At 42.1% G+C, this 27,724-nt stretch overlaps 1 protein-coding gene and 1 pseudogene across 2 annotated transcripts in view; both read right to left on the reverse strand.

Annotated features, from left to right (window-relative positions):
* Positions 1-18,373, reverse strand: part of LOC115330235 (MFS-type transporter SLC18B1) — a 49,745-nt gene extending 31,372 nt beyond the window's left edge. The window contains exon 1 of one of the 2 annotated variants that reach the window (XM_040504095.2): positions 18,205-18,349. The gene's annotated coding sequence lies outside the window, so the exon portion shown is untranslated. Of the gene's footprint in view, positions 1-18,204 lie in introns of both variants that reach the window. The other variant, XM_029992000.4, reaches the window with a different exon arrangement.
* Positions 5,907-27,214, reverse strand: LOC121836455 (annotated as a pseudogene).
* Positions 27,215-27,724: the final 510 nt, after the last annotated feature.

Below are 27,724 nucleotides of genomic sequence, written 5' to 3' on the forward strand. Positions count from 1 at the left end.
TTTATATGACTCACAGGTCGGATTTCGGGGATTTCTTCGTGTAGTCGTCCTCACGAAAAACAAAAAAAAAAAGCTTTAGGGATTCAGACGAAAAGTGCACATCATGCATACAACACGCACCATTTGTCTCATTAAAGAACAAAAACAGAGAACGTGCATCTGAGCCACAGAATTCATGACAGGCGCTCCTGATAGCAATGCGAATCAGGTAACGCTCACCGCATACGTTTGTTCGGTAAAGATTACTGTTGCACAAGCTACCGCGGTGACGGCAGCTTACGACGTGGGAAGTGACGTCACTAGCCTTTCATATATAAAAAAAGTTTTGGTACAGTGCATATACTTTTCTTTCGTCAATCGTTTAGAATACACCCTTTTGCTGTTAATAAACAGGAACTGCGACTTGCGTCCCAAGCGACTTCCGGTCGCACCGTCTTGCAAGCCTATTGAGCTTGCTTATGTCACCAGTGCTAGAAAGCATAAATGCTATACGTTCAATAAAGTTTGAGATTTAACGAGGGCCTTCGGCTGTTCAATATTACATAATGGAGGACGCACGCTAATTTACAAGAATACTCGAAACATTTTAACAGATCTCGGAATCGGTCGTTCTTTAGGCGTTCACCTGGAGAATTGGTGGTTAGACGCTTCATGTACATTTCAAGCAGCGGTGTTAAGGTGGCCTTTGTCCATTATTTTTATAAATGGGAAGTTCTCTGGGACGTCAAACACTGGAGCACCACCTGGTGGCGTTTGCCATAAAAAGGGTTTATAGTGCAGTGGGCAATTGTTGCAGGTGATACTACAGCTTCGCTGTCCAACCCCCTTCACAACGTGGATTGGAGCCCCTACTTTTTAGCCGAACCGGAACTGAACCGAACTAAAGTCTTCGCCGCCATCTCGAAACTGAATCGGAACTGAACCGGAAAAAAATATAACGGTAACCGGTTCAAAATGGTTCAAGCCATTTTTTTGTTTGTTTTTTGGTTAGTATTACGAAATAAAGATTTCGGAATAAAAAGTTGGCACCTGTATTTCTATGTAGTGATCAAATCGTCATATACAAAATTGCAATGTGTAATAAATGGTGGATTTTCGTGACGCTTTCGTATTGGCACCATAATTAACCATGTGTCACGTGGTTACGTTACGTCATGGTGTCAAGACATCCTGTCATGTAATGTCACGTCACGTGGCCCCGTGACGTCACGTGACTCACTGCGTTAAGTCGATTTGGATTAGAACGTCACTAGATTTATTAACGTTGTTGACATTTTGACGTAACATAACATCGCGACTTCGCACTGAGAGCCACGCGACATCATGCCGTATGCGATTTTCATGACCTCGAGTTGAACTCTCGGGTTCATGACAATCAGCATCGGCAAACATTCGGGTAACGGCCCGTGCTCAATTAAAGATGATTATAGTCCAACTATAACAATATCTGAAGCTCAGCCCATGCTTGCTTAGCCAACCCTGCGTATGACTTGCGCAGAGCGGAAAACTAATTGATGTTTCTGCAAGTTATCAACGTCAGAGATTACTTCTTAAAAGTATTTACTGAAGGCAAAAAAAAAAAAAAAAAATGTGGCACGACCATTATTAAGTGTGCAGATCATTGAGGCAGCCAACATGTTTTCGTTGTTGCTGAAGCCTCAGGAAGCTGTCCTTGAGAATTGAAGTATTGAAAGGACTAAATATGACTTATTAATGCGACTTTACATAAAACTATAAGTGTGCACTGGAGGAATACCTGAAAAAAAAGACCCTAGTGGCCTTAGGGGTACACCCGAACCAGTGTTGTACGGAACGGCGTTCCAAGGAACGTCGTTCCTGGAACGTGTTCCTTTTAGGAGGAACGAAGGAACGCCGCCGTTCCATTTCCAATTGGTGGAACTGGAAGGGGAACTCTTTACATTTTTATGGGAACTGAAAAAGGAACGGCATTTTTTTTTGTCCGGTGGGGTCATTTTTATTTTATTTGGAAAAGAGGAATTTTGAAGAAAAAAAAGTATAAAAACAATATATTTACGAAGAGGAGGATCTCGTTCAGTTTTTTTTTGTTACTTTGGGTTTATTTTGTGGGGTCCTCGCTTGGTAACAGTAGGGTACAGGAGAGCTAGTGAACATTGAATATTTTTTTCAGCGCCCGAGACTGCGGCACAGAAATCAGAATATTTGGTCGAAGGAGAAGACAGAAAAAGGGACGTCTCGAACTACTTTCTTTGCTTCCAAGAATCCTCATACACCCAGAAATTTAACGCCGACTGCAGCCATCACTGAACTTCTACAAAGAAACCAATTACACCAAAAGAACAGGTTAGTATACATTAAGCGCACCCTTGTATCCCAAGCATTGGCCAGATGCACAGGAATTAACCTTGTTTCTATGTCCTCTTCTCCCACCTTCAAAATGAACAACGAGTCCAACCTTCACGAAAAAAGACTGGTAGTTTTCAAGACTGATCTTCAAAAAGCCCTACCTTCTCCATTTGCTCGTCTTGCGGACAGCAGCATCGAGAAGCAACTGTTGTTAAGTGCGAACACGGGACTTTGTTAGATTGAAACGTGTGAGGTTGTTGAAAAACGCTCGTGCAATGGGAGTAACAGTATATTTGGCTCGTCTGAACTGTCCACCACAAACGTGACTATGGCAAAACGCTGAGAATTTTTAGAAGTTAATATATCAACAAATGAAACCTTGCTTCCGCTTGTTTTCTTCTAGCGTCCTTCCATCACAGCATTCAAGTTCGTATGTTGCTATTTAATGGGATAAATAAAATAAAAATGTTGGTTTCATCTAACTAAATATTTTAATCAGCAAAATACAAATGTAACGTACATGTAACCACACGTTCTTTTTTTCATTTCATTTTCATTTTATTATACCTCAAAGGCACTTCTACCGAAGTGCATTACATGAGGGGGGATAAGAATACAAACTCACATAAAAACAAACAAAAGCAAAAGTAGATTCACAAACAAATACAAATAGTAATATTTGCCGAAAAATGGCTAGGGTTAAATCGCATCAGGAAAAAAAAACTAATGACTAGCTACCGACATAAACATTTAGACTAACGAAAAACACTTTTGAGGTGTGCCTTGCAAAGATCGCGGAATTTAGCTGGATTATTTTCGAGAGCAATAGCCTCAGGAAGAGAATTCCAGTTATTGATGGCTAGAGAGAGCGGGGAATTTTGAAATTTATTAGTTCTCGCAAATAGAGGGTTTATTTTCTGGCTGTGGTCACGACGTAAGGAGATGTGAGATGGAGGTTGGCAGTAATGGTTTCGGAATGACGAAGAGGAATAGTAGATTTTGTGGAACATGACAAGACGAGCAAGTTTAGTTCTTTCGGCCAGTGGGCAAAGGTCTAGATTTGTTTTAAGTGCGGTTACGCTTGATGTCCGTGAGTAGTCATGAGATATGAAGCGAGATGCTTTATTCTGAACTGATTCAAGTTTGTTAATAAGGTAAGCTTGATGCGGCCACCAAATAAAGTTGGCATAGTCCAATTTAGCCCTCACAAAGGATTTATAGGCTGTTAGTTTAACACAATGCGGGGTACTGTGAAGGTTACGTTTGATATATCCTAGAGATTTACAAGCACTAGAAACTACAGTGTTAATGTGGGTATTCCAGGTTAGGTCGTCTGAAAATGTTACACCTAAATATTTGTAGCTGGACACTTTTTCGAGAGGCAGAGTTTGTAATGTATAATTTCGTATTGCAGGCGTTCGTTGGCCAGTGAATGTTAATAGTTTACTCTTGGTGACATTAACTTTCATCTGCCATGTGTTACACCATAGTGAAAACATATTTAAATCCTGCTGCAATATTAAAGACTCTTCAGGTTTAGTAATACGACGATAAATAACACAATCATCTGCGAAAAGCCTTATGGAAGATGTTATATGGAGAGGAAGGTCATTAATATAGATAAGAAATAAAAGCGGACCCAAAACGCTGCCCTGCGGAACACCTGATATTACGGGAAGGCTAGGTGATTTGTCCTGCCCCAGGTGGACAGCCTGGTTACGGTTACTTAAGAATTGAGCGATCCAGTGGATAATAGAAGGGTGAATGTTTAGTTTTGAAAGTTTATATAGGAGACGTTGGTGAGGAACCGTGTCGAATGCTTTTGAGAAATCAATGAAGATGGCGTCAGTAGGGTGAGACGAGTGGAAGTTGTTATGTAGATCAGTAACGAACTCAAAAAGTTGGGATTCGCATGAATATCCCTTCCTGAAGCCATGCTGACTATTACATATTAATTGATGTTCTGACATATAGTTCATAATGTGGGAGTAGATGACATGTTCCATAATCTTGCAAGGCACACTAGTTAGTGATATGGGTCTATAATTTGATGAGTCGTTTTTATTGCCGGTCTTAAAAATGGGTAAAACTCTCCCGAATCTCCAGTATGCGGGAAGGGAAGTTAAGTCGAGCGATTGTTGGAACAAGCGACACAAAAGGCGACAGGATATGTTCTTTGTTAATTTGAGAAGTTTAGGACAGATTTCGTCATCACCAGGACCTGAACTTCGGGAGAGCCTTTCTATCGCACTCAAAATGCCATAGGGGTTAAAAGTGATAGGTTCACAGTAGACGTTAATTGGTTTACATATTTGATCACTGGGTACAGGTAATTGTTCTAAGGTAAATACGGATGCAAAGCAGTTATTAAAGACGGTAGCTGATTCAAGGTTCGTTAGCACTTCATTGTGTTCGTTGCACAATTTAGGAAGCGAATCATCTTTTCTCGGACATATACTTTTCCAAAATTTTTGGGGATTGTTTATTAATAAGTTAAGTAGGTCTTGCTTGTAATATTTATCCTTTGCCTTCTTGATGTTACTTTTAAACTCTTTACAGCAGTCATTATACTTAGTGAAGTCAGACGCAAGGTTTGTAATTTTTGCTTTGACATAAAGACGTTTCTTTTTGTTATTTATTTTCCTAAGGATATTTGTAAACCATGGTTGATCAGCACTCGTCCTTAAAACCATCTGAGGTACAAAATCAGACTTTATACGCCTAAATTCATTTTTGAGCATTTCCCAGTTGCGCTCGACTGTTCTTTCGCTAAAATGCAGCTCGTATTCCGAAGCAAACAGCTCAAAGGACTCGTTTAGAGCGTTTTCATTAACTCTACTGTAGACGTTTATGGTTTTAGGGGTTATTTTTTTACCTATTACTGGCAGAGACATTTCTACTAGGACTGTGTTATGGTCGCTGATTTTCTCAAGAATACGAACCGATTTTACATTTTCTGCACTCGAGGTAAAAACAAGATCCAAAACAGAATTATTTCTTGTGGGTTCCAATACAGTTTGAGTTAAACCGTAGCTATTCATCAAGTCAACAAAACTGGACACTTCTGAATGGGCCACCCAAGAGTTTATTTCTTCCTCTTTCCAGTTGACCCCGGGGTAATTAAAATCGCCGCCAAAAATAACAGTACTACTGGGAAATAAAGAAAAAATTTGCTCCATGCAAGCGTGCAGCTTCGTAACAAAAGTACTATCTCGGCCTGGAGGGCGATAGCAGGCGCCAACAATGATGGGCAACGAAGGGTGACTCAAGCGTACCCACAAAATTTCTAGTTCACTATCTAAAGATATAAGGGAAGCATCCATCATTTTGCTGATAGCGATAAGAATGCCGCCACCACGGGAATGTGTGCGGTCTTTTCGAAATAGATGAAATGATTGATCAAAAAATAATTCGCCATCGTTTATCTCCGGATATAGCCACGTTTCTGTCCCGATAACAATTTTTGCGTCCGTGTCATTCACAGTTGACAAAAAAATATCTTATTTAGGTAAAAAACTACGAAAATTCGCCACGAGCACTCCGAGATCAACACACTCATGTCTAGATGTTTTATCAGGTTGTCAAGTAGTCGCCAAATTTGTGGTTTGGAAGTTGTTAAGCAAAATAATCTCGTCACTGTCGGAACAGTATGAATATTGCTTGCCATCAGCATAAAGTTTGTCGTTCACGAGTTTCACTTTAATGTTTTTTTCTCTGAACTGCTTACTAAAGTGCCACAATTTGCTCCGGTGGAGGCAAACCCTAGCAGTAAAGTCCTCCGAGATAGACACCTTCAATGAAGTTAAATGCTTCAGTTTACTGGCGTTATTCAGCACGTTTTGTCTATTCCTGTAGTCTAAGAAGCGCACTACAATCGGTCGAGCAGTTACCCCGCGCTTTTGGCCGACGCGATGTGCACGTTCTATCTCCCCAGTCTCTATACCCAGGTGGTTATTAACGAATTCTTTTATGAGGCAAGCCGTTTCTTCCCACGTCTCCTTTTGTTTCTCTGGGATGCCCCTTTTTTAAACTGTAACGGGAAGTTTCTCTGGGATTCCATTTTTTAAACTGTAACGGGAACGAGTTCCTTTCTCGTAGATGGAACTTGCAACGGGAACGCGTTCCAAATATCAAGAGGAACGAAGAGCGACCTTCCGTTCCTCTTTTTGAAGAACGTGTACAACACTGAGCCGAACGAACGTTGGCGGCCGCTGTAGGTCTCACAGGAGTGTCGTTCTCAAGTCCTTCTCCGAATTTCGATCGCATCTGTACTCTGTTTATACTTCGCAGTTGGGTGTAAAGTAAAAGTAATGGAGGGTGACTGTTGACACGTGACACAATTACGAATGCACATTTGCATTTGCATTTAATTCCATTATATTTGCATCTGCAAATTACATTTGCACTTAATTGCATTATAATCATAACGCAATTATAATTGTCGAATACACACCTTTCCAAATGGAGGAGGCGGTCCCTCAGAAATAATAAGTATTCACTGGAGGCGCAACGAAAAAAGAAAAGGGGAGGGAGGGGCCTAATTTAAGAAAAAAAACATACTGTGCCGTAAAGGTTCCTCCGCAACGCAACTTCGGCCCGGCCCAGAAACCGTCGCCCCAGAAATTGTAGTAACAGTTGGTTCAGTCGATACTCCTTTGTTTCCAAAACTATTTTGTTTTCAAAAACACCCTTGCCAGAAAGCGCGTTTTCTTCGTGCCAGACGCTCGCGCCGTTCCCAACGGCGAGGCACCAAGAATAATAATCTGTGCCTCTAAAATACATGGCTTGAACTGAGCGCGAACCTTCTGCAGCGTGCATTTTGCCCCACAAGGTTTCATTTTTTCAGCAAGAATAAATCGCAATTAACGTCAGCATATAGTGTGAAGGCGTGACGTGCAAGCCACGTTAAACCGTGCAGCTTTTTGGGAAAATTCAATGTTCGCAACAATTGCAATAGATGTCTAAATTTTAAAGTTGTGCAGAGTTTGTAGCAGCCTCGCGATTATATACGGGAGCCTAATGAAATTTTAGAGCGCATGACTAACAAAGCACAGCTAGAGTTGTAAAGTGACGGCCCAAAATAAGTGCACGTAAAACCGACTATAACTTTAGCCGCCCGAACCAGTTACTCGTGAATTTTCGAGCTCATGTAAGCTGATGAAATGTTATCTCTAATAGGATTTTAAGAATCTTGGTCTGCCCTTCACGCTATTTATTTATGAATATAAATGCACGCACCTCTATGCATATATTTTTGTAGTAAAGCGTTGTGTAAGGGATTCCGTAGAAAAATACCAATTGTTATCTCCCTCCTTGTGCATATTTTGTGAATTTGCCTTACGATCAATCATGTGAGCATGAAGTCATTTTTGGCATACCTTGCAACCCGGTGTTTTGCACACTCCTGAGTGTTTTGCACTCCGGTGCAACCCGGAGTGTTTTGCAGGCAAGTAAATGCGCAGTCATTTATTAGAGTGTAGAACTAAACGCTTATACGGAGCTCCAGGAATTACAAGAGTTCGGCTATTCTCATCACCGCAGTGTGTCTGCCGAGCATGGGATGTTACGAGTCGAAATTGGGGGCTCACGCGGGTCCAGTCCATGAGCCGCGCTCTACTGCCGTCAAGCGGGTGGTTTCGATTCCACAATTACGTTATCAAGCTTTGCAAAGGCAAGACTGAAATAGTCCCCTTTCATCCTCGAACTTTCACCGCGACAAAGAAGCTTCTGAATCAGTGGCAGTCTGTGCGAGTATACTTGGGCCAGTCTAGGACCAGTACGCCTCTGCAGAGTCACGAACATACCAACACGATATTGTTTCACGGCCCCTTCAGTGTGTATTTTCGTCCACTGTTGGGTCAAAATTAAATAACGTAATTTTATATTTTTGGTACCTGAAAATAAAAGTGGATTGTACAAACGATAGAAAAAAAAAAACTATAGAGTTAAAGGAATCACGAGACGCTTTTCCAACTTTTCCTGTTTAGCTTTCGTGCGACGTGCGTTTGGGTTTGGTGACGCACTGCGGGGGCCCGGTGACGTGCTGCGGGGACCGCGGATGCATTACAGTGAAAAGGCAGAGCTTTCAAAGGGAAGGAGGTACGAAATAGTCCGCTGTGTTTTCAAATTATGTTACCGAAAGTCAGGCTTTTGACTTTCTACCTTTTTTCTTTTGGCCCACTGAACGATATGCTATTAGTAAAATCCCTATATAAATGGATTTATTCCAGCCCAATATTCGTTTCATGTGCCCTTTTACCGTTTCACGGTGTATGTCTTAATTTAGCGGTTCGAACCGTTATTTATGCTACCAGGAACGGAACCGGAACTGAACCGAAAGCCGTAAGCTCGAACCCGAACCGAACCGATAAAAGTTTAGGTTGGGCACTCTGCTAGCAAGTGGTTTTGCAGGAAAGTAGACGCAGCAGATTTCTTAGAGTTAGAAAATTTCACTTCTTGAAGGTTATGCGTAAGAGTGTATGTAACATTACTTCGACTGGAAAACAATTTCCCTGCCCTGTTGACGAGTAATTTCTATATTCCGACCAAAAATAAACCCGGTCCTCTGGATAAATACTTCAGGTTTGAGAGTAGATGTATCAATATTTTTATGCATCCAGTTTTGAGTATATGCGTTGATGACAAGCCGGCTTGGAAATTGGGGCGTCAAGAACTTTCGCAGAACCGTGTTTTTTTTTTTCTTTACAGATATAGACTTCACAACAACAAAAAAGTTAAATAAAAAAGAGTTTTGTTATTTTTTAGTTGAAACATTTTGTCCCATCCCATGGAAATACATAAAAAGGCTCGTTATAAAATTAAAACAAAACTCGTACATAAATCTTTAGAAGAACGCGAGGCACGTGAGTGTCGATAAAGAGGGCATTATGTTTTCCTATGACACATGCATGCAAATGTGGAGGAAGCGACACACCCCAACTTGATACTTATAACGTTTAGTTTAATTCATCGCGGCCACGCACGCCTGATGCATACTGCGAGAAGATGGGAAGTTGCATACTGTTTTTCATTCCAGACTCGTTCATTCATGAAGCAAGATTAAAAATGGTGTGCGCTCTTTGGCATGTCACAAATATTCATATACATTTAGAAAAAAAAAAAAAAAAAAAACTCGCAACAGGTTTTGTGTTTATAAATTCATATTTTTGTGCAGATATGATGAAAAAACCGCAGCACTTAAGTTTCTACTCTTTTCATTGGCACCTGTGAGCTTGCCGATTGGCATAATCAACCAGGAAAAACAATTTTACAGAATGCAGATGCAAAGTATGTCCGAACAAGGAAATTAGCACTTCTGAAATTGTGGGATGAGATATACAAGTCGAAATTGTTTCAGACTTTTGTTTCGAAACCGTCTCATCGAAACCTAAAACGCCGTACGCAAAAAAGCGCTCAGTGACTGACATGACAGCTTAATCAAGTCTTACACTAAGGATAAACCGAAAACGTTCATTTAAAGGGCAACAATCATTGCTTTTCCATTTGCTTTAGTATAGACATGATAGAGTCCAGGCAAACGCATTAACCAGAAAGTTATTTTTTTTATTACGCGTGTATACTAGTTTTTGATGCACTGGGGACATTCAGGAACTGCTGAGCCTACCGTCGCATGGGCAAAACGTGGAGTTTATTGATATCTTCATGTCTAGATTGGCAACTTTCTCTTCGGATCCACTATGCTGCCGCCTCGTATATCATATCATAAAAAAATACATTGCGCACTCGTTAAATGCGCCCGGAGATACTTGTGTTTCTATCAGGAAGATATATCTACAGTACATGCATGGATTCAAAAGAGGGCAGAGATAGCGCTGGACCAAGATTTGCGATCGCCCGTACCTATAGATATGGTCCCAGATATGCAGCTGTCACGCGAGTACAATCAAACTATAGAAAAAAGCAGGCTAGATAACGGCTGTCAAGGCTAGGCAAGCTGATACGCAAAGGGCCAATATCACGAACGCTTTCTCCGACTTTTACTCTGCCACTGCCACTAAAGCTACTTGTGACCTCGCATTTTTAAAGCTCTTAAGTGATTCACGAAACATCAAGACTGCAAAATTATCCCAAGTAAGCTTTTGCTTGCGAATGAAATGTGAAAACAAAGTTACACTCGTCTTTTTTCTTTTTTTTTTGTCAGGAGAGGCAAAGTGAGGATTGGGCGGCTTCCATTTTTCCGGTGATAAAGAATAAAAAAGCCGTGAGTCATCGTTTGCGTCTTTCAAATACAAAACGAGATGCGTATGGACATCCGCTTGAGACAATAAACGTCGCGTAATGGGAGGAGATCACGTCCCATACAAGTGAAGTGCGAAAACCACCTCAGTGTGCATCAATAGCCAAAAAGGCCCATCAAAGCAACAAACTTGAACCTGTTCACCTGTTTTGTGAACGCAATACTGTGGGGAACAAGTAACCTTGGAAATAAACAATCTAAGCATCTTCAGTAGTTTGCAGCTGCTTATAAAATTGTAGGAAGCAAGAGAACATAATCTACATATGTTATTTATACGACTACCGTATTTGGTGGAGTAAAGCGTAAGCTCGCTTTACAAAACGCAGTGGTTCTGGGTTTTACAGCGCGTTTTGATTGCCATTTTTGATCTGGTCGAGCTTTGTACCGGTGTGCTTCTGCTTCACTAACTTAACTAATGCGTGATGCCCGTTACCGAGGCAGCACGCCAGAGAAACGGCTTAATTGGCCCACGTTTGGTATCGGCCTGGGTTGGGCCTATTACGGTTTCGCTCCAAGGTGCTAGTTAGCGAGATAAAGCGCTTCTTTGGTATTTCTATGGCTCCTCCTGGCTCGTCACACAATTGTCAAGGTGACAGACTGAGCCAATGGTGCCAGGTGTGAACCGAAGAACCAGCAGTGAATCCTAAATTTGGTATTTGTTTGGTTACTTAGGCTTAAAAGTGCCACATGACAACCCAAAAAGTGAAGCCTAACTCTGGCATTTTTTTGACGATTTAGGCCCAAAGATGCCTGCTGGCAACCAAACTATTACCAGTGAAGCCTAACTTAGGCCTTTGTTTGGCGATTTAGGGCCCAGATACCCAGAATTTTGGCCAAAGTAGCGCAGGTTTGTCTCTACCCTGGTTTCTTCGGGATTTTTCCGGCCATCAAATGCCAGACAAAAAACAAATTTTGGCACAAAAGAGCGGCCGTATTACACTGGCTAATTTTCTCATATACAGCCGAAATGTTGTTGTTCTGTGTACTGACTGGGTCCCAGCCCCTGTAACAACACTCAACAGCAGGGCACAAATTCAGAGAGAAATATAAAATAAAAACCCAGCTCACAGCACAAGTTAAGAAAGCAGTTATTTCACCCCAGTTAAAGACTCTTCAGCTTACAAATAAGATTTTAAAAAAATCACACTGATTAATAACATAACCCACAAATTATGTGCACTACCAACATTATATTATTCCCCTAAGGATTTTTTTAAAATGAAACATGGAAGTGATGTCCTGGGACATTTCATACAGGCACTAATGTTTGTTTAGAATATCTGTAATCTAATTGAATAATTCTTGAGTACCATAATTAATTCCCCTTTTGGTTTTGGAAACTGCTGTTGCCTCAGGCTGTAATTTGCTTGCTTGTGTAGGTACGTCTCATGAAAGATGTCAGGGTCAGTGTTAATGTAGTATAAATTAAAATCTACACCTTTAGGCAAAAATGTTATCTACCGTAAGTATTTTATTATTTTATTTTATCTACCGTAAGTATTCAGCCCCAAGGAGCACCTCCTCGGGGTTGAATATCTGCCCTCTGTCTGCACTTCCGTACAACAGATTACATTATTACTTAAGGCGGTAAGTTCATGCTCTTTACATTGACTTGACTAAGTAGTACACATCAATAAAACACATGCTCTTGCTACTGCTTTTGTGACTTGGGCCTTTCGCATGAACCTCTCGCGTTACTGATTTCGACCAGCCGATGGCTAATTTAGGTAGGCAGTCAAACTCGTTTAAAAAAAAAATTGTAAAAAAAAAAACTGTTTTATGTACTGGAAATGGAAAGGCCAAGGACCGACATGTCCTATTTGAGAGCAGTTATACACGAGCAGCCGGTGGCGCTGACGTACGACCAGAGTCAGCACTCCGGCAACGGAAATACTGCCTCCTTTTTTTGACAAAACAATTCCACAGATCCCCAGGACGCAAATTTCGCAAATACACGCCTACGTCCAATAATGCACCTTTGCAGTTCCTTTATCTCTGAACACCCCTCCCCCTTCCCCGGAAATAGGCTGGCAGCTTGAGCAGGATACGAGGTCGTCGAAGGCATTTTGATTGTACAGAGTTCTGTCAACACCACTTGAAATATTAAAGGCCTGTGAACGACCTCATTTTCCTCCATGAAGCGTCATCACATTCAGTTGAATGGCACCAACTCATCAATTCGACCCAATTCCGACACCGAGCGTCGGAACCGTTTTTGCATGCCCAATACGGTACAATAGACCCTTCGCTACGAACTGCGCATGTTCTACCGCAGAAGACTCCTATATTCGCAGTTCGTACCGGTGGGCCCATTGTACCAGCACTCGTTTCCAGCCTGTCTTCGCTTAAGTTATGACGTCAAAAATTCTAGTACGCAGGTTTCGATTATTCCATGTGGTGTTGGTTCGTGCTGCTCACATCTAGGCTCTGTTATCCGCAAGGTCGGGACTGACGTCGCCCTTCGCCAATAGAGAGTTTTAGTAATACGTATAGGAGCAAACGCAGACCCCATACGTTAACGTTAACGTTGCGTCCTCCACACTGCGCACGCGCCATACGTACCTACTACGGCGAGCCTTGCGTACGTACGCTCGCTATTGATTTTTACGAACGTACGTAGCGGTCCCCTGCGTGCCATCTCGTTGCTCTCGTCGCGCACGAGACAGCGCGAGACTAGTCCAGTTTGAAAAATGGCGGCGGTGAGGCAAACCAGCGGAAGTGCTACGCGCATTGTACGGGTTCGCTTTACCATTGAAGATGACATCAACCTCCTCAAAGAAGTCAACGCGACGAACACTTTCGAGCACCCACAAAGATGGGTGTCGATAGCCAAGAACGTTGGCGACGTCGTCGAACCCAAAAAAAGTGCTTACCGTGCAGTCGGTACAAAAAAAAAAAAAAAAAGTAGACAAAATATTTACACAACAGGCACACGGAAACTCGCACTTCCGTAACAAAGTGAGGATAATCGGGGCTTTGGATTGGTTTGACCAAATACCCGCCTTGGATTGCTTGAAGAAGTTTACAGGAGCACTTCTAGATGGCGCTACAAGTCTTTACGTATGCGTTCTTCTTCCGCTGTACTAAAAGTGCGTATTCGACGCGCTCCGTAACGTTCCGTCGACGCAACGTTAACGCTAACGTAGGGGGTTTGCGTTTGCCCCTATACGTATTACTAAAACTCACTAATAGCGGAAACGCTTAAGCATCAACGGAAGAAGAAGTGTGAGTAGCGTCCCGTTGCCGATGGCGCTTCCCAAAGGAAGAACCTCCGGCTGCTGGGATTATACTTAAAGTGCTGATCGCCGATCGTAACAGTGACAGGAACCTAAGTGCGTGAAACGCTGTCGAAATTGTCTACATTCTAATTTGTCTGTCTCAGTGTTTTCACAACGTTAGTGCATAGTCAAAAGTGGAAACAGCGCAAAAACATTAACAAAGAACGAGTACAAGAAGTTCACGGACACAGCGCTGAACTATCAATTGAAAGTTCCATTTTCAAGCGAATCAGAAAATAAACACCGGAAGCAGAGAGGAACGAACCAAACAATACACACAAAAAAATACAACCCGATAACGAGACTTCTACTACGTCATATCTCTTTCACACGTGCTTGCCACTATTCTTGATAAAAACGACTTCGTCAACCCCCAAGTGCACCGACGGTTCGCTAACATATTACCCTTCCCCTTTTGATAAAATAAGAAAAGGCCTCTTAAATCCCTCTGGCGGTCTTATTTTTGTTACGCGCCAGGATCGTCAAGTCATTGAATAAAGGCACGCAGCCTAACCTACTGCAATGTACCGCTAAGTGACCAGCGGGGGAGGAACGGAGAGCAAGGGAATGCTTCCTCGCCCTCACGTTCACGCACCTCCCTGTTTGTTGAATGTATACCCTTTCACATGTGAAGGGGACCTTTTTTGACACAATTGTCAAGGGGGTTGGTACAAAAGGCGAATACAATCACCTGACTGGGTCCCAACCCCTGTAACAACACTGAACAGCAGGGTACAAATTCAGAGAGAAATATAAAATAAAAAGCCAGCTCACAGCACAAGTTAAGAAAGCAGTTATTTCACCCCAGCTAAAGACTCTTCAGCTTAAAAATAAGATTTTAAAAAATCACACTGATTAATAACATAACCCACAAAGTATGTGCACTACCAACATTATATTATTCCCCTAAGGATTTTTTTTAAAATGAAACATGGAAGTGATGTTTTGGGACATTTCATAGAGGCACTAATGTTTGTTTAGAATATCTGTATTCTGGTTGGATAATTCTTGAGTACCATAATTAGTTCCCCTTTTGGTTTTGGAAACTGCTGTATACTCAGGCTGTAATTTGCTTGCTCGTGTAGGTACGTCTCATGAAAGATGTCAGGGTCAGTGTTAATGTAGTATAAATTGAAACCTCCACCTTTAGGCAAAAATGTTATCTACCGTAAGTATTTTATGCTTATTAAGACTATAGGAAGTCGATTGAAACCGGGGCAAATCATCAATTAGCCGAACCGCGCGTTTTTGTAATGTAAGTAATTGCTAAACATTATTTCCTGTGGTCTTCCACCACACCAATAAACAGTAATAAAGCGGATCGAGTGAATCATAGATGTATTGATTTGTCATTTTAACCAGTTTGTAAGAAATTGTCGGCACCTAAAAAGTAAGCCCATGGATTTAGAAATCTCTTTTCGGAGAACGATTACTAGCTTGGGCAGTCCAATAGAAATTTTTGTGGGAACGAACACCAAGAAATTTATAATTCCAAGCGTTCAATTATGGAGTTTTGGAAGGATATAATATTTGTGTCAGTAATGGGTTTGTTTTTTGCTCTAAAAATGATATGCTTAGTTTTCGATGTAAATTTAGTTCTAACTGATTTGCAACTAACCACAAGTGAAATTGGTCCAGTCAAGTGTTTGTCTCATTTTATTTTTATACTTAGCAATGCCATCTCCGTTGATTTACCTTTCTGAAATCCATATCGATTGTTTGTAATAATATCACATTTAACACAGAATTCACTAAACGTTTGTAAACAATGCGTTCGACTATTCTTGAGAAAATCGGAAGTACCTGGGATTGGTCTATAGTTACTCAGGTTATTCTTAGGACCGCCATTATGAATTCCACAAGCCTTTGTTATTTTCAATTTTTCTGGAATGGTACCAGTGCTTAAAATTGGGTTAAAAATGTGGGAAAGGTGTGTACAGATTAAAGAGCAAGACTTCTTTCATTGGCTTAGAACACAACCCATCTTTACCACAGGCGGCACTGTTCCCTAAGGATTTAATAATCATGTTTACTTACATTTCACTATACTTTGTCTCATCCTACGATGGACGAAATGCCAAAGCCACGGGCCACCAGGTCCGATCACGTTCCACGCTACACTATGACATGGCTAGCATTGATTAGGAGTGGACGAATAATGCTCCGAAACTAAAAACGCTGCAACATTTCTATAGCTTCAACACTGCAAACAGCCTCTTTTTTGCAATGTAAAATTGCTGAGTCACTCAGTGCTATTTCGATTCGAACCACTGTCCGCCCATCCCCATCGGTGATCCGAGACGCGAGGACTGATACGTGCATCAAAGCGCAATACGCAATTTCAAAGTGGCTCGTGATTGGATCTGGAGGTCCGTAGCTTTTGCCAGTCCATCGTAGGGTGAGACGAAGCATAGGGGGTGCTAGCAAACTTGAATTATCTAAATTTAACACGTAACACAAGATTCCCAGCTAGGCATACTCGTGGTAGGTAACATTGAGGAATCCGATACTAAAACCTGAGAGTTAAATATATTTGCAAGAGATTGGCCGGAGTAGGTCACCTGCTCGATTGTAAGTTGTTTTTGGACAGCAGCACGGGGTTTGTAAGTTCATTTACAGCCTGCCATATGTTCCTTGGATTATCATAATCGAACAAAAGTTATTTTTGTAGCTGCGAGCTTTCGCGTTTTTAATATCCGCTTTTAGTTTGTTTCTCACCTTCTTGAATTATTATAGTATACCAATATCTCATGTTGTAATGAAGTTTTCGTACAATTTATTACGTTTCCTTAAGCGTTTATATATCGTACATGAAATCCAAGGTTTTCTTGATTTTTATATTCTTGCCACGGAAATTCCTGTTTATAACACCTCTGTATAAGGCCTAGAAATACATTATATGATTTATCGGAGTCTGTCTCGATTACTACGGTTTCCCAGTTTACATTCGGTACCAAAGAACAGACGAGCCCAATCGAGGTATTATCAATTTCCCTATATAGGACATGAGTGATATTAATAGAATTACTCTTTAAATTTGTTGGGTCGACAATAAAGCTAAATATTCGTAAGTGGCCACTTGGATTACAAGGTAAGACCAGCAGCCTCCCTATGACAGACTGGTACACAACCTCCAGTGCGCTTCGGACAAAATGAGTACGGTGGTTAACAACACAGTGGAAATCACTGCTCCTCCCTCGGTTAACAGCAGAGCACAGTCGTGACAACTTCGGGGGTGCTGAAAAAAACAGTGGCACGTTATAATTGTCAGCCCTCGCTAGACCTGATAGGAGAAGGCGTTGACATAAGGCACCACCACCGGTCTGGTTGTCGGGTTTTGTCTAACCTTGGGGCTGAGTCGACCCCCAGACACCTTTATCAGGGACTCTTCTAGAAACACCCACAATCAAGGTCATAGGGTATATCGCCGATGTCAGACTAGACACCTGTAACAATAGAACGTCCTCACACCTATGGTGACATGACTTCAACACAAAAGCCCGCATACGCGACGTAGTTATCGCCTGCTTCACAAGTTTAGAGTGCGATGAATCGTTAGACAAAACACCCTTTTTTGAACGCGGCTCAGAGGATCAACATCGGATTGTATTTTTTGTGTCTTGTTTTGTTCTTTCCTCTCTGCCTCCGGTGTTTATTTCCTGGTCCACTTGAAAATTAAACTTTCAGTTGATCGTCTGCACCTTTTCACATACCGCGCGGTCGGTCATGAGGAAGCCTTAAAAGACGGTTCGGTACGAAAAAGCAATGCGTGCTAAGACAATCAGGGTGTGGTTTGGCCTGCACATTGTCGCTACGTATAACGCAATTTTGATCCAAACCGCCTTTTCAGATCACATCTTTTTTTTTCGTCTACTGCCTGCGCCGCGGAAAAGGGCACGCGCGCACGTTTTGCCCTTTTAAATGACATGCGAATATCAGTTGCTTTGGTTTAGCCATGAAACGACACCGAGTTCTATAAACGTTCCAAAAAACGGGTTCCTATTCTGAAGCGCGCAGCGCGATAAGCTCATTTGGTAGCATCGTTGTGGAGGTCAGTTTAAACTGGAACTTAGGGTTCGAACAGAGGGCGGCTTATTTATCCGGTTCTGGAAAACAAGCAGTGCGCGCTCTACTAGAGAGAATCCACGGTATTTTCTGTGTATGAGATGGGAAGGCGAAAATTATCGGAAGGTGTACATACGTGTCATGTCGCTTACTTGGACCGAAAGGGGTTTTCTGCAATAAAGCTTTCTAGAATGCCAATGCTGTTTGGCAGGATAACTGACGCACAATCGGAGCAAACAATGCAAACTGCACAACGGGAGCGAACAATACACACGTTACCTCATATCGGTGGAGCGATCCGTGCCGGCGCCGCTTTGAGTCTTATTCTTGTAGTATGCGCACCTGTTTTCAGAACGCCGACGAAAGGCCAGCTGCCGAAAGAAAAACGGAGCTGACTTCCCTCGACAACAGCCGCGACTGGACTGAAAGATCTCTCTCCGCGAATGCCGTCCGGCAACCTTCGACGCCGACATTTTTTTTTTTTTTTTTCATTCTTTGTTCGTTTGTTTGGGAAGGCCTTGAGTACGCCTCCACGTCAGGTGATCTGACGTCCTCGTTGACGGCGATCACGAGTGCTTCCAGGTCTCCGGGAAAGCGATAGCGCGGCGCGTTTGTATGTTCTAAGCGTTGAAGTGAAATTAAGGAGAAAAAAAAAAGAGTCAATCGTGCACGCGCGCTAGGCGCATTTGTTGCTGACTCTTAACGTATAGGTGAGGGGAGAAAAGTGGGGGTGAGTCGCCCGCGTTTGCAACCGTTTTGACGGTCGGCAGCGTGCCAGCTCGGTCAATGACTCTTTGTTTCGTCAACAACGGTGTGCTGCTGTCCGGCTGGATGACACCTTTGAAGCGCCGGTATAAGAACGACTATGGACTTCCCAAATGATGCAGGTCTTTGAAACAGTCTTTTTTTTTCTTTTTTGAATTTAATTTGTTAAAAGCGCGCGCACACACACACACAAAAGAAGGTACATGCTAAAACAAAAGACGAGATGATTGAGGAATGGAAGAGAGACCAATTTTCCACCCTGTCGCCAACGCAAAGGGACGGAATTTCTCCCGTCTCCATAGACATCTTCGATGAACTGGCACCGGAACTGCCCTGAAGCCGGAAAATGCACAGCGCTGCTAGGTCATAGAGCGCGAAGTTGGTGCAACATCCAGGTCAAACTGCGCCGTGCCGGCGCACCGCGGCGGCCGCCACTATGCGTCACCTCGTGTTTCGTTCGTTTTTTCTTGCGTACGTCCGCGCGCGGTGCCCGTCTCCTGTCGATTTCTCCTACTTTTTTACTCGCAGATTTAGCGGTCACACAAAAACGAACATTGCGGCCGTGATTGTCGATGGGGTCACGAAGCGGCTGACAATTCTAAGAGTATATTTCGCCCATAATTGTTGGTTCAAGAAAGAGGACTGCCAGAAAATAACCGCACCTTAGGTGTTATCCAAACGCCTCATAACGCTTTCCGCGAAGTTTATAACTTTCGGGCGTCTCTTGCCAACGCAGCGATCACCGGTAGAATCGCGGCGATGGTAAGAAGCTCGTCGCCCTCGCTGCCAGAAGAGCTGAGAAATTCATCGCGTGCCGCAAGGTCGCCATCTTGATAGACTGCGCGTCTACTATTCCCGCCGTCTCCTCAATTCCCACTCGTGGCCGCAATGCCCCATGGGACTGCACCCCGGCGCACCGTCGATTTTTTCGGTGCGCGTTGGTGCCATAGAGATTTTACAATAAACGCTACAGGTTCAGGTGGCGCTAGTGCGCTTTTGCATTTTGAAGCAGACAGCAAACAGTCTAAATTTGACTTTCGGTAATGCATTCCTATGGGAAAACGCAAATGCGTTTTCCCTTTCCGCTCGATTATATGACCAGATTTTGCTTAGTGTTGTGACAGAATAAAAAGTTTGGAACGTTTTACAATCGGATGTACAAAATACGTGTCAGAGCGTTTTTCTTTAAAATTCATGGCGTTGAACACTGCGCTGAAATAGCCCAATACACATGTATATTACTTGTTGACGTTTTAGACTGCTATTATAGCGCACGTATTTACGCATACAGTCAGTGCTACGAAGCACACAGAGTGAATCAGCGTGACGAAACAAAATAACGAGGCTAATATATGCCAAATCAAACAATCCAAACAGACAATAAGAACGAAGCATAGAGTTATGGAACGGAGAACACGTACTGGATTAGTAACAAACTATGCATTAGTAACAAACTGCGTTTCCTTCAGCTTAAATAAACCCTACGCACTTTTTAATTGCTCTTTTAGAGCGCAGCTTTTAGGCGCCCGTTTGTGGGCTGAGCGGCGTCTGCGTAACCGCGTGTTGCATTATGCGACGTTTGACATCACATGTGACGTCACAAAGGTAACGCTTACGAGGGTAACCCTCACGAGGGGAGGGTAACCCACACGGGGTAACCCTCACGGGGGCTACCCTCACGAGTGTAACCCTCATGAGGGTAACCGTCGCGAGGGTAACCCCCGCGAGGGTAACCCCCGTGAAAGTCACCCTCGTGAGGGACACGAGAGTAACATCAAAATGTTACCTTCGTGAAGCCAGGTGTGACGTCATTATCGGAAACACGTGACGTGTTACGTCATTTGGCGTACGCCGTCACACGTGACGTCACGCGCGTCTAACATTGCCAATATTCTCACTAAGTTTAGCGGGGAAGGAGGAGGCGCATATTCTTCCCTCCGTACCCTCCCCTGCTCCTTCTCAGGAGCTGCGCTCTTGTAAACGTCTTTCATGTTTCTTGCTTGAATTGATAGCTTGTATTGACATATCACGCTGTACAACATAAACCTGGCCCTAAATTTTCGTTAACTTAAACATCGCTGAGTAATAAAAAAAAAAACATTAACTAGATAAAATACACTTTTATAATGTGAATAAAGCAACATAGTACCCATTACGAGCAAAGAAACTACGTTTATTTCTATTCCTGGCGAAGAGAAAACATATCACGTACGTTTTCCCATAGGAATACACAGGAAGACTGCAAAAGTAGACTGCTTGCTATCTGCTTCACTTTGCAACCGGAAGTAGCGTAGACACTATGGCCAGCTGAGCCTCTAGCGTTCATTGTAATAAATCTATGGTTGGGACAGCGAAAAGTCCCACAGGGAGGGTGCGCTCGATTGATCGAGGACGTCGGTTGCGCACTTGTGTACTTGATTGAGGACGAAGAGGCGCACCTCGGGGACCGGGTGTGCACCGGTACGGATGATCGAGGATGCTATAAATTTCACCGACTCACATGCAGCGCCGCCTGGTGGCGCGTGAAAAATAAAAAAAAAAGTATAAAACTTTCTCCTGTATGTTCACGGTGGCGGTCGAACCGGTGACGAATAAAATCTAATAATTAATTGGTATAGCATATTACAGGAATCAGCGTCAATACTACATTTTAACAGAATTTATTCATCAAATCAATTTTAAAATATAATCAACATATTTTAGCCAAAGCCCAGTATACAGAGAGTTTGGTCAATGAGAGGCGCGGGGGGAGGCAGGGCTGCACCAGACGCAGAAAGTGGGCTTGGCATGCTCTCTTGGCCAACCAGCGCAGGCCCTCGCGCCTTCCTCGAGGAAGTGGAGGGGCCCTTCAGATTCAGTGTAGTTTGAGTGAGGTTTCAGAAATCGGCGGTAAAAGAATCCCCTAAGGGTGGTAGCGAGAAACTGTTTTAATTAAAGGTATATGTTGGTATATGGCTTTAATAAGCATGTACGAGTGAAGTGTAGTAACCCTTCGTGGTTGAAAACAGGGTGCCCGTGATGATTCGATCATGATCATGCAGAAAGATGTAAGAAACGAATCCGCCGCTCAACTGTGTTTGGCTCGGACAGTGTGTGACCGCTCGGACAGCAGATTCCCGGTCCTCGGCGCTCGGCATGGGGATTATTTCGATCGTTCCGCTAGTCGCACTATTCCACCATGGTTTTGGATAACCGTGATTGAAACATCACGTGCACCGTATTTTCAGTCACCGAGAGTTACTCCGACGCACTTGTCAAGTTTTTTTTCTCGCGACCACCGCCTGGGTATTATTTCCGGCTTCTGATTTGCCACATCCGAATTTCCGAAAACGCCCTGGAACACGCCCAGCCTGCTTTCGGCCAGTGGCGCCTCCTTATTTGTCTCCTACACTTCCAAGCGAATGGCCAAACTCTCTACATATGGAGCTCTGATTTTAGCTAATTAATCTACTGTGGCTTTTCTGAAGGCGCTGAATTAGGAGATATAAACTATTCACTCGGAAAATTTAATATTCATGTTAGCAAATACAATATGGCTTCGCCGATACTGTAAACTCCTCCGGAAAGCCATGGGAGCGCGGTCGAACGCGAGAGTGGCGCCTCTAGAGGACTCGGAGTCTACGGAAGCAGACGTGGCGACGGATAGGTACAGGCTCCGCGACGTCCTCAAGCTTTGCGAGTCCCGTTTCGTCACCCCAACAGCTGAAACAATTAAATATGGTCAGTCCGCTTGCAAAGTGGAATCTACTCATCGCAACAGCAACGACAATCATGTAACAACGCGCGCAGAAACAAAGATCGAGCAGTTTATTTAGCGGTATCAAACGCCACTCAGGGGATCACACGCGTTTGAAGCGCGTCTGAGAAGCGGAAAAAGTGGTTAGCTACTTGAACTACGTCGTAAGGGTTTACTTACTGCTGATCCGTAACAAGCTGAGTTGTCGCAATGTCTTACTTGAATAGGTGATCCTCAAAACGTGCGCAAACAACATGCTACTATTACCGGAGCTAGCGCACCAGCCGTTGCAGCATAAAAACAAAACAAAAAGTAACGATAAAAAGGACCATGCAATCACTTTCGCACTTTGCAGGAAAGATTGGGTCACCATCCCAGACGAAAATAAAAATAAATGGGGCACAGTCGCGAACAACGGCGAATAAAACAATAAAGTTAGCAGACGACACAAAGATACAAATCACCCAGCAAAGAAACTCCCTCAACGACGACGATCGTTGCGCAGGTGGTGTTCGCCGTCGGCGTTGAGTCCACAACAAAGGGGAAATAACGCGATAAAACTAATAAAAAAAATCATAACTTTTTTTTTTAGCTGCTGTTACACGTTTTGGAAGGAACTAAAACAAAAAAAAGGGGGAAGGAATAACAGTCCAGCTCTCACTGCCCGTAAGTCGCACGCTGCAATTTGGGAGGTGCGAGCAGTGTGTGACCTTTTTTGCTTTCGTATTTCCTTTCGCAGTGACTTTGGCAGGTTTTTCGTTTGCTCGCTTGACGAACCAGTTCGAAAGTACATTCAAGTACTTGTTGACGTACGTGTCCAGGCAATCTTTTCACACCCCGCCTTTGTTTCGAGTGTCGATCAGCGGCCTCAAGTACGCCTTCAGCTGAACTTTTGTTTGGTGCAATATAGGATGGTTCAAGTCACCAGGCTTGATCTAAAATGGACCGTAAAAATCAACGCCTGAATGTAGCAATCTAAACTTTTCGTCAAAGGTGTATTTCGCAGGTCAGTTTTTTCTTGTGAAATTACAAAGCGTAGTTCTCTTTCTGTAAAAAATAAGGCCAGGAAGCTTGCCCGGGCCAACGGCGGGCGGCGACGCAGACGACCAAGTCGAGGTGCGGGGTGGGTTTGACGCTTTTATTGATAGATGGCGCTGCCTCCTTGTTTCGGTCAGAGGTCTGGTTTCGGTTTGCTTTCACAGAAATATCGAAAGTGCCCGCGTCGACCGTGGTTTATTGACACGAACATAATCTTTTTTTTTTTTTTTGAAATCTGTTTTTGGCTTGAAAATAAATGCAGACAGTGATAGCAGAACTTCAAGTAACAAAAATAAAAGAAAACGCGGTTGCATAACGACAACGCAAACGGCGCTCTTGCTGCCGGCGGATTTCGCCTGCGTGCCGTCTGCTTTCTTTCGCTAATCGGTTGCATCCTCGGACGCTGCTTCCGAGACCTTTTTTTTGTCGCGGTTAGTGGTAAAACAGCCACAATGCGTCACTTTGGACGTTATTTAGTCCGCACTTTAGAGACACGGGAGGCTGCCAAATCATACTCCAGATAAAGAGCAATTAATGGCTCTGAAAAGAGCCTGTCCACAGAAGCCCACGGTTTTCGCGGTTGTCAAAGCCGCTGGTCATATGTGCAAACTGGATAGATATGTGTTTTTCAGTTCTTGTTGTCTTCAGTCCAGATGTCCGCCTCGAACTTGGGGGCACTTGTGCAGTCTTTACTCATAATCTCTGAAGGCTGCCTCCCGTATGTCAATCAATCGATTTTATTTACATCATCATCAAATAGTGATGTGGGCTGCAGAGGCAAGAACTCAAAACAGTTTTGACTTGACAAGGCGTCTGCAGCCTTACAATTGGCATACGGTAACAAACAGCAATCAGGGGAAAAGAAGCAGAGAGCGACATCGGAAAAAAGAAAAAAAAAAGAAGAAAACACCTTTATACTATATTTGCTGCTAGAGGAAGGATTTGACCTCTTACACAAAAACGAAGAACGACAGCATCTAGTGACTGGATATATACAGGAAAGAAAAATATATAAAACGGATGTATTTACAGCTCACAAAGACAATTTATTTTTATTTGTGAAAAAAATGTTCTCGAATTTCATTTATATGTAGCTTTTCAATGTTTTGACAAATTTTGTTTTTCAACTTTATTTAAGACAAGCAGACAATTACAGCTTAACATTTGAAACCCATAGGTCGTGCGATTTAACGGAATTTTCTAGCGCTCCCTTTCCCTAACGTCATAAGGTTTAGAAATGGGAGTTAAATGTGAAATACAAGTAAAAAGTGGTTCATTACATCGGAGGGTGGATCTATATCGTGTGAGGAGATTAAACTCATTTGACTCAAGAATGGATGTTAGATGCAGCTCTTTAAACAGACGAGGAGTGTGTGTGTCAAAAGACACATATCGTATAATGCGGACAGCCTTTTTTTGAACAATATGTAATTTATTTAGGTTGAACTGGCTTGTAGTGCTCCACACCAAGCTACAGTAATTTAAAAGAGGTTCAAAAAGAGCTTTATATATGAGCAATTTTAAACGAAAAGGCCGTATATTTTTAAACTGGTACAATTATTTTCCCAGCACTTTTGAAAGGTTTTTAGCTATATTGATGATATGATCATTCCAAGACATGTGGTTGTTAAAATAAACTCCAAGCGTTTTCACTTTTTGAACGAGTTCAATTTGAGAGAGGCCAAGAACAATATTAAAATTGAAACTAACATTTCTATTATTAGATCGGAAAAGGACCGCCTTGCTTTTGCTCATATTAATTTCTAACGAGTTTACTACACTCCATTCATATAGCTTCTGTAGTGTGGTGTTAGTTTCATACACCAGTTCCTGTATTTCAGTGCCTGAAAAAAATAAGCTAGCATCATCAGCATAAATGATGAAAGAGGGGGTTCTACTGATGTTAACGATATCATTTATATACAAGTTAAATAAAAGAGGACCTAAGATGCTACCTTATGGTACTCCGGGTCTGATAGGTTGAACGGTAGAATTTTGACCATTGATTACAACACATTGCCGCCGAAAATTAAGATATGATTTTATAATATCGAGTGTTACACCACGGACTCCATAACATTCGAGTTTCTTTATGAGAGTAATATGATCGATACGATCAAGTGCTTTAGAATAATCTATAAAAAGACCTAAAACTATTTTTTTCGAAAGACTTGGAAATTAGCTCCTTCTGTTGTAACAATGCCAATTCCGTTGAACGGCCTTTGCGAAAACCGAACTGAGAGTCTGTAATTATTGCAAATTTTTTACAGAAACTTGTTAATCTATTATGAATGATTTTTTCAAGGCATTTAGAAAACACAGGTAATATTGATATTGGTCTATAATTTGAAAATTCGTTTTTGTTTCCACCTTTAAACAAAACAATAACTTTTGCAATCTGCATTTTTGTAGAAAATACACCACTATACAATGAGGCTTTCACAATATGTGTTAAAACTTCTGCCAAGACATCTAATACATACTTAATTGGTTTGATCTGGAAATCATCTGTATCAGAGGAGTTACTGTTTTTAAATGATAACATTGTGGAAAGTATTTCTTGTTCGTCTGTTGGAAAGAAAAAGGCATTGTGTTGATTTCTAGGTTTCATAAAGGCCATTGATAACAGACTCGGTATGCTACTTAAAATATTTATTAGATACGTATTAAAAGCATCTGCGAGAGCTTTTCCTCGTAATGTTTCACCTTCTTTGGTTATTTCTAGTACAGCTGACTCAAAGGGTCCATGTTTTAACACTTGGTTTAACTGTTTCCATACAAAATCTGTTCTCTTCATACATGTCTCATTAAATAAACTGTGAACATATGTTTATTTAAACTGGCGAAGAACCTTATTCACTGCATTTCTGCATTTTTTGAAAAGAGCAAGATCTTCTGGAGTTCTTGTTTTAAGAAACGCACAATAGAGTTTATTTGTTTTTTTTAATCGATTTTCAGCATTTTCTAGTTACCTATGGCTTGCGGTTCTTTTTAGCTTGTTTTAATTGCCTATAAGGAAAAGAGTGTTCGTATATCTTCTTAAAAATAACTAAAAATTCATTATACGCTTCATCAGCAGATGTAGCGGAAAAACCGAGTCCCAATTTGTATGTGAAATAGTTTCTCGAAATTTTTCTAAAGTGGCGGAATTTACGCTTCAGATCCTTATAGTCCTATTTTCATTCTCACTCTCAATTTTCTGGTTTGTTATATTATTTATCAACATGAATATGGGTAGGTGATCACTTTAACTATATTCCAGAACGCCAGCACTAACCGAGCTTACTTCTTGATTCGTCACAAAAGCATCAAGCAATGTGGACTATGAGGATGTGACACGAGTGGGAGAATTTATAAAATTACAAAAGTTATTTGATGTAAGTTGAATAAGAAAGTCGTTTTTGACACGCGATTCTTCGAGTAAGTTTATATTTAGGTCTCCACCAAGAAACAAGTTTACATCTCTCCTCATTTGCAAAACAAAAAAGTTCTAAAAAGTTAAAAAAGATTAAAACACTTTCATCTGGTGGACTATAAAAATCCGAGTAAATGCATTTTTTTCTTTTGAAGCAGAGTATCTCATAGTCGCGGGTCATGATGGTGTAATCCGGAACAACCTCAAGGTCAGAAAAATTCCTTTGTAACGAGACACCTCCACCTCTTCCGTAATCTCGATTTAAATAAAAATGATTATATCCAGGTAGTACAAAAAAAATCACAGTCATCTATATACCATGTTTCCGTTAGCATAATAATAAATGAAGTTCGAAAAGAATCAAAAAGCAACATTAGGCAGTCTCCATTATTCCTAGCAGATTGCACGTTTAGATGAAAAAAACTTATCTCAGTTCTGTGACCCTCACTCAAAAAAAGATTAAACTGATCAAGCGTTACAGCACCAAGGTCTTCTGCCATGAGAAGGCATACACAGAAAAAAAAAAAAAAATAGAAAAACAACGATGTTTAACAAGTCAGCCTCAAGTCATCCTCATGTGATAGTGAAATAAGAGGAGTGTCAACCGATTTTTTCGCCAGTATCTTGCCGTTTCGGACCCACACAAACCGCCCAAGATGTTCACGTTTCTTAGACACCGCCATTCCGAGCAGTTTTTATCAAATACGGGCACAAGTGCTCGTTCACAAATACTGGAGCATCCGATTGCAGATCTAGGTCGCGGCACGAAATTCGCGTTTTCTTAGCCTTATCAAGGACACTGTCTCGCTTATTTCGGTGCATGAAATGGACAATGATGTTGCTTT

This window comes from Ixodes scapularis, unplaced genomic scaffold, assembly GCF_016920785.2.
Source record: "Ixodes scapularis isolate PalLabHiFi unplaced genomic scaffold, ASM1692078v2 PGA_scaffold2__306_contigs__length_199485367, whole genome shotgun sequence".
Lineage (NCBI taxonomy): Eukaryota > Metazoa > Arthropoda > Arachnida > Ixodida > Ixodidae > Ixodes > Ixodes scapularis.